Source organism: Acipenser ruthenus, chromosome 1, assembly GCF_902713425.1.
Source record: "Acipenser ruthenus chromosome 1, fAciRut3.2 maternal haplotype, whole genome shotgun sequence".
NCBI lineage: Eukaryota > Metazoa > Chordata > Actinopteri > Acipenseriformes > Acipenseridae > Acipenser > Acipenser ruthenus.
Window position 1 is genome coordinate 82,751,878 of NC_081189.1, and position 8,462 is coordinate 82,760,339.

Below are 8,462 nucleotides of genomic sequence, written 5' to 3' on the forward strand. Positions count from 1 at the left end.
CAGGGCTTCCCAGCATATGCGAGACGCTGTCAGCCAACGGTGTCTGTCACGTTTGAGATGTAGCCGGAAGGCATTGAGCCACGTCTGAAGCGGGCGCATATGGAGTAATCCCAGCAGGAGGGCATATGATGCAGCGGCCATCAGATCTAGCAACTTCTGACACAACACCAGAGGGACTATTGATCCCTGTTGAAACAGGGATAGACAACTCTGAATGGTGGCCACTCTGTCATCTGACAGGTAGGCTCACATTGTAAGGGAGTCCAACCAGAGTCCCAAGTAAGACGTACTTTGCACCGGAATTAATTGGCTTTTGGCATAGTTTTTTGTGGCTCGGTATTACGTTTGCAATTTTCCAGTCTGTTGGTACAACCCCTGTGTCAAGAGCCTATTGCAATTTTTTTGGTTAGCGGTTTGTAAATAACTTCTTCCATTTCTTCGTGTACTATTGGGAGGATCTCATTCGGCCTAGGGGATTTGTTTATTTTAGTCCCTTTAACACTTCTGCCTCTGTTATGCTAAAGTTATTTAAAACTGGATAGGAACAGGTCGACATGTGGGGCACGGCGCGTCTACGCACCAAGGGCGCCAAAGTTCCGAGGCTCCGAGGCACCGAGGACGCCGAGCACCGAGGGTACTTGGGACAGGCGCCTAGCGTTAACCGCGTGTAGTCAACACAACCCAGGGTAGCGCATAGCATACGCCTGGGTGGATACACAGGCTCAAGAGCTGCGGTAGGCGCGGGCTGAACTAGGTAGAGCCAGGCCCAGGTGGAGGAAGTATACGCTGTCTAATTATATGTACAGTACACTTTCGCTATAATGCCCTTCATAATGAACCTTAGCCTATAACGAACCTGCCCCAGGACCCCAAATGCAAAAAAACAAAAAAAGATACTATTGTAAGGTATGTGAGGTCTGTGAAGTGCAGGAGCGCTTGGAGTAGGAGGGGCTGTGTTTCACATCAGTCGAACAGCCTATGGACGACAGGCAAGGGCCACAGGAGCTGCTGGTGATTGGCTGTGGAGTGGGACGAGGCGGGACTAACTGGGGCTAAAGACCAGTGACAGGGAGAGTGTTTGTTGTTATTGTGAAGTGGAGAGAGAAGCAAATAAACAGAGACCGAATAGTTCCACCCTGAGATTCCTTTAAAAAAATAATTTGTTTTAGTGGCGTAGGTCGTGGCCCACAGCGACGTGTTAATTGTTAGTTAACAATTGGCAGATTGTCTTTGATCATTTATTAGTGTAATAAGATCGAGTTTGGCCCTGAATTCACTGAAGGCTCATTCTTATGGTGTTAAGGATTTCTGTTACAATATACACACACTGTCAACATCCCGGTCTGTACACACAGAATCATGCCACCTCTGCAGTGAAGTCAACTCTTTTGTCTTAATAAGAAGCGTGCTGTGTAAGTGCCTCTGAAACGAAAATCATTTTATGTTACAACAAAGCTGGAAACTATATTGATCGCTTGAAAAAAGTAGTAACGCAGAAATATCTATGTCGTGAATATAGGTTGGCAAAATTGATTAAAGTAAAAAACAACAACAAAAAAAAAAATATTGAGGATCTTATTAACTTTTCATGTCGGGTTGATTTGGAATATAAACTCAGTTTGTGATTCTTGCATGGTGGATTAAGATTTGGTGCACTTTGAAACAATTCATGTCAGATTGATTTGGAATAAAGTTCAGCTTTTATTCGGGATTTGTGCTTTTTTTGTAATGCGTTTTAATTATTTAACGAATTGAATAAAGCAAAGGCAGAAAACTGCATACACTGCTCAGTTCACAGAAGCAGAGTTTCTGATTCCAGGGAAGTGTCAAGTCGACTTCCAGCAATATAAAATATTGCAGGGGAACTCCAGAAAACTCGACTGAAATGAGAGCTCTTTCACACAGACTCAATCACAGCAACTGGACAGATTAGTAGGCTATCTTACCTTACCGCAGTGAGAAGCAAAAGAGGAAGTGAGCTCTGTGGAGTGACTGCTTTTTCCCTCGGGAGGCGGGACCAAGGACGTCACTCCCCAGAGAGGCCTATCGGCAGCTCTGACATATAAAGCTCAGTGAATTCCTGACCAGTGGCAGGCATATCCCAAAAGTATTGTTGGTGGTCATCTTCAAATTGAAAGGGAACCAACGTTATCATTCGTCAGTCAAGTCGTAGAGTGCCTACATAAAGTTCTGAGTCAACATGAACAGATTTATTTTGTCTGTTGCATCTTCTTAGCAGCCACAACTATCCCAGGTAAAATAGATTTGGTTTGCATTGTTTACTGTCAGGGGTTTAAGGATCATTTAATTGCACAGCAGATTCACTAGTTAGAATATAAGAACATAAGAAAGTTTACAAACGAGAGGAGGCCATTCGGCCCATCTTGCTCGTTTGGTTGTTAGTAGCTTATTGATCCCAGAATCTCATCAAGCAGCTTCTTGAAGGATCCCAGGGTGTCAGCTTCAACAACATTACTAAGCAGTTGGTTCCAGACCCTCACAATAAGTTAATAAGCTGATAATATCTCAGACAAAGAAGCATGCACGGTAACTGAAGACGTTACCACAATGAAAAACAGTATGTAGCTCAGTTTTGGAAAACAAAGTTTATTTCTCAAACTGACCATTTTAAGGTGACAGCAGAAATTATAGAAATAATTGGGACTGTATTTTGGAAGTTTACTGCTGTGGGAAAAAAAAAATGAAGCATTTAGGGAATTAAAAATGAAATGCACTGCAGCTTACTTGATTGTATTTAAAAAAGAAACACTTCACTAAATTTAGCTCTCAGATTGTGCTAATGAAAATATCGAAAATGTATTGAAATGTGCTTGCTGTGGTGTATTTAATAGAACAAACTTGATGCAATTTAAACTTGTTTTTACTGAAAAATTAACAGTAACATGCAATCATAAGAGCTGTCTGTGTTACATGCTGTCAGATCAGGACTTCACTAACACTGAGCAAGGGAGCTGCAGCATGCTGTTTCCCATATCACAAGTGGACACAATTAAAGGTTCACTAATTCCACACACATTTTCAGCCAGTCTGTGTTGTAGGGGCCTTGATGCTCAAAGTCCATTTTTCTTCTTGTTGATCTTGCCTTGCTGTAAGCATTGCTGAAATAAAGCTCCTTCATTGCACTAATGGAGTACTTTGTCAGACACAAGCAAACCACTACTATAGTACATGCTTAAACTATGCAAACATGCAGCAGAATGCATCATTTTAATACCTTTTTTCAAAAACTTCCCACTGGGAACCCCCCCTCCGATAATCACGATTTTCGTGATAATGACGATAATCGATAGCTGAAAATGTCATTATCGTCCAACCCTACTCCCCATACCTTCACTAGGTTCTACAGACTTAATGTCATGGATCCTCAAAACCCTGGTTTTGGAACCAGAGTGTTAATGGTGGCTTCCCAGTCAACCCTTATAACACAGGCATAGAAGTCAGTTTCTCCCTCAATTTTTTCACCCTATCTAATTACTGGGGTTCCGAAAGGTAACGCACATGGCAGCCACGACAGTTAACTAAGGTAAGTAAAACAAAAGTTAAACTTTTCTATCAATGGCGGGGTTTCCATACAGTTTAGAAACTCCAAATTCTCTCTCCATTGTCCATGGTGTAGGAAGTGTGTGGGCCAAAACATGGTATGACTTAAAAGGGTGGGTATATCGCCTTCTCACGCTAAAAAGCTGCGCAAATCGAACCAAAACCAAACCCTAACCCTAGCCCTTTTCCAAACACAGAAATATATTTTCGTCTTCCTTTATACTTTCTTATCTTTGTGTTGGGTCATAGGATAGGTGAGTGCTTTAAGCCTAGACTTTTCAGTCCCTTAGCAATAAGATGCAATTCATTGTACACTAGCCTTAAGTAACATTATCATGGGTACTATGAAATTAAATGTAAACATGAAGAACAAAAAATGTTTGTTGCATAAATTTGCTCATAAAGACAAATATGGGGCTTAACATCAGCTTGCTGCAAGACCCACAGAACAAAGTTCCAGGAAGTTACAAAAATGCTCCGGTAGATTATCATCTACTGAGAAATGCGTTGAGCTCGTATGGACTACCGGTGTCATGTCAGAAAGTGGTACATCGTCAGAATGTGGTATGCACACCAAAACGTGACCTGTGTAATGTCAGAAAATGGTATGCTGTCATATTTTGGTACATGTGCAATCAGTTGAGATCTGATGGGTGTTTCACTGTTGGAAAATGTGTTGGAAAAAGTTGATAAGAAAATTAATTCTCTGCGGGAGTTTAAATATTCTTATCTTATCTTAACAGTTTTACAGTAGCTACATTTATTTTTTATCCTGATATTTATTTCAATTATCTGATTTTGCGCCCTCCTCCATACGAAGTTAGTCATAAGATTTGTAGGAAAAGTTAAAACAAATGCCAAAATACAAACATACATTTTACATCACCTGTGCTACATAATCCAAACTACACCCAGGGGCGGGGGTACCCCATCACAGGTGGCCAAATTAGGCAGACTGCACTTGCGGTTCTCAACACAACCTAAAAACTCCAAGTCCAATTTGGAAGCAAACATTTAAATATACCCTTTCGTAGTTTAATTTTAATTAGGTAATTTGCATTTGGAAGGATCATTTCTCACCCTAAAAGCAAGAAAATTAGTTAAAAAAATTCATACTCACCTCCTTAAGCAAATGAATTAGTCACAGTGTAACAAAGGGAAATAATTACTCGCAGCTTTTGGTTCTGTTTTATCAGTTAAGATATAATGGTTGATCAGTAACTGTAATGAAATCTGACAGCATTGAGTTTGGCATCAGTGCTCTGTTTTCTGATGTTTTTATCAAATGGCAACATTTACTTTACAGTAGGCGTAACACAGATTAGACGACCAATGGTGTTTTTGTGTGTTTAAAGTGTACACTGTCAGTGAATAAGCAATGTCAATATTTTAATTGTGTTCAGCTGTTTTAATTAAACAGAAATTAGTTGTGAGTGTGCAGTTTCAGTGCAGTTAAGGCGGATTTTCGTGAGGCAGACGCACTCCGACACATTCAGCTTGTTCGATGTGGAACAGGAACAGGTTTTAGCCTTTTCGCTAAATTATTTAGTTCCTTCTCTGTTCTAGCATAATGGTTGACAGCGATTTGGGGATGCTGTTTGTGCACTGTGATTATTTTTTTTTGTTCCAAGCAGTAGTTACATCATATGTAATAAACTATAACATTAATATTATGGGTCAACTATATTAAAACAAATCTCGCTATACAGTACATACCATCGTAATTGGAGGCTATGTTTATTGTATTTTGCCAGTATTGCATGTACAGTTGTAATTTATCTATTATTTGAATACAGTGAATTAGCAGTACAGCTATGGCCAAAAGTTTTGCATCTCCCTATTAAATTTTGCTTCAAAGGACGCCTGTGGAATAATACTACGTTAACATAACATATTGAATTACATACCGCTTTGTAGTTTTCCATACTCCAAACTGACAACAATTTAAAAATGTGACATTTCAAATCCAACATGCCTTAAATACTACTATACAGCTATTATGGCTTCCGGGTGACTTTTGTGATATTGTTCTGTAGGTTTTTTTGATTACATGATGTTAAATTAAAATTATGTCTAGTTTTTTTTTTTTTTGTAGTAAGTCATGCTGGACCTTCAGGATCGTTGAGTTGGTGAAATAACAAGACTCAACAATCGAGATTTCTAGTTACTGTCTTGCCTTGGTGTGAGCAGTGCTGAAATAAAGCTACTTCATTGCACTAATGGAGTACTTTGTCAGACACTAGCAGACCACTACTATAGCACATGTTTAAACCAGGCAAACATGTGGCAGAATGCACCATTTTAATCTCTTTTTTCAAAAACTTCCCACTGGGAACCCCCCTCCCGCATCCCCGTGGTGCTATGCGTCTGGGTGCCCTCTACTACCTTAGAAGTGCCACGTACTTTAAAACTAATTGAAAACCCTGCACAAACCTAGTTCGACTCTCTTAATGGCAGATTCACCACACAAGTAAAGAAAACAAATGTTTCCAGGTAACGTTAGCAATTTTGTTTTGTTATAGAAATACATTTGGTGCCACTTTTTTAATGAAAGTAAATGCTCTTGATTTCACATAAATGTTTAAATAAGAAAAAAAAATGTATTACTTTAGAGGAAAACTACATCATTTATTAATATACAAATTACAATAGATGTATTTTTATACTCATGTTTGTTCTGGGCACTCATGTGACAGAGATCGAATGACGCTTGGTGTTAGATCTCCCTCCCAACGTGTGAGGGCACCACGTAAAGGGAACAGAGTACCCTGGACTAAAAGGCATGACAATCTATTCCCGTGGGTAGGTGGAAGTCGGCCGGCTAGAAAAGGGACAGAGCTACGGTACCTGAACTCAATGACCCGGACGGGAAGCGGCGTGGCATCTGGAGGAGCGGATGCGTTCGTTAACCTAGGGGTCATGAGAGAGGGTATAAAATAGGGATGTAGCAAAATAATCTTCCTTTGTAAATGGTTAGATCAAACCTAGAAGGAGAACCCTGTGATATCAAAAACGTGAGTGTTGTGTTTTGTTTGTCTGTCGAAGTAAAAACTGTTTGTTTGTTATTTTAGACTGCTACTAACACGATCCAGAGCTGTCACTATTCAGCCAGCATCAAAACCGGACACCAGAACTTTCCCTTTGTTCACAGAGAACTGTCTTTGCACCACGAGCACTAATATCACTCACTGTTAACTGTGTTTGTGTTGTGTGTTTCGTGTGGGTGTAATAGAACTGGACTTTTTGGTTACGGGTCAAACCCGGGGATTACAATAACAAAGTGACACACGCCGCTGTATCACTTTTCCAACATTATTATTTACAGGTGTTCGCCATAAGGCTCTGGGCATTGAAACCTTCAATAAACACCCTTGCACCTGAATATCATTGTCTGTCTGTTTTGTTCTGCACTGCTGCATTGCATCCATCTGCACGCACTTACCCACTTTGTCACAACCCACCAGAAATTAAAAAACTCAGCACATACACTGTCTAGTTTTTTTTCTTCTAAAATCAGGCATAGACTGGTGGTTGTCATGTTGCTCAAGTATAAATTTGATATTTTTTTATTTGTTCGGCTGATAATCATGATTATCATGATAACTTACAGATGATAATCGATAGCTGAAAATGTCATTATCGTCCAACCCTACTCTGACTTGTTATGGATTTAAGCAACTTTTTTTTTCAGATTTTGCTTTGACCCCCAACTGTTACAAATCAACACGAATAAGGTAAAAAAAAAAGTAATATATTTAGATTTTAATATGCATAATAGTTTTTAAAGCGTTACTAGCAATGTTACACAATAATGCACAGCTCCACATCTATTACTGAAGGTTTATTTTATTTTTTTTATTTTTATTTTTTTTACACTTTCATAACATCGATAAATCAATGCATCTGCTTTTTTTGGAGAACGATATATCAATATTGAAAAATTAGGTATCGCCCCAGCCTTAAGAATTAATAGAACCTATACTTTGATAACAACCTTTCACACCATAGAGGACACTGGAGCAACGTGAAAGAAATAGGATATCTTTTTTTTGTGAACATGACATGTGACAGATAGGGACTGAGCTCTCCATCTAAGCATGTGTTCTACCAGGAAATAATATAAGCTAAAAATCAGGACTAATAATATTAGACTAAAAATATTATTTCATATTACACTGAGCTTTATTTCAAAGGCCATTCAAATTACAATTATGTTTTTTTTGGTTTTTTTTTTACTATGTCGTTGATTGGATGTTTTTATTATGAATTATGAAAAATAGGATAGCGGCCAGATCGAAAAAATGAAGAGAAGTCCAGAGCTTGCAAGTGTTGCCTATGCTGAGGGAGTTCAAGGCGACTGAGGGAGTTCTGAGTAGTGATTCTAAGGGGAGAAGTGAGCTTCAATTCCCTCCCAGGGGAGACTAGAACGCTGGAAGAGAGAAAAATAAATAAACATGCAAAGAGGAGTCGAGCCCACATGGCTGGACTCCAAGGCTGGGAACAAGCTTTCCTCTTCAGAGAGGGAGCCTGGCACATGACAAGAAAACAAAAGAGAGTTAGGATAGTTTTGGCCAGCAGTGCCCTCTGGCTCATGGTAGAACCATCCTCATGGAGGACGAGGCAGGCATGTCCAGAACTCTAAGGTTGGGAAGTGAGCTTCACGTTCCCCCAAAAGAAGACCCTGGGCTCCCCGCAATTCCACCAACAAAAAGAAATGGAGGTTGAAGATTTTTTTATCTGATGGGTAATTAAAGACTAGTCTCACCACTCAATGGAGATGAAACATCTGGTGGTCCCAGTGGAGAGATGGCCCTGCAGTTGCTGCACCTATATGGAAGGAATGGTAGCATAGAATGGGGGGGGGGGCAGACCAGCTTTAGAAATGAGAGAGGAAAGTACAT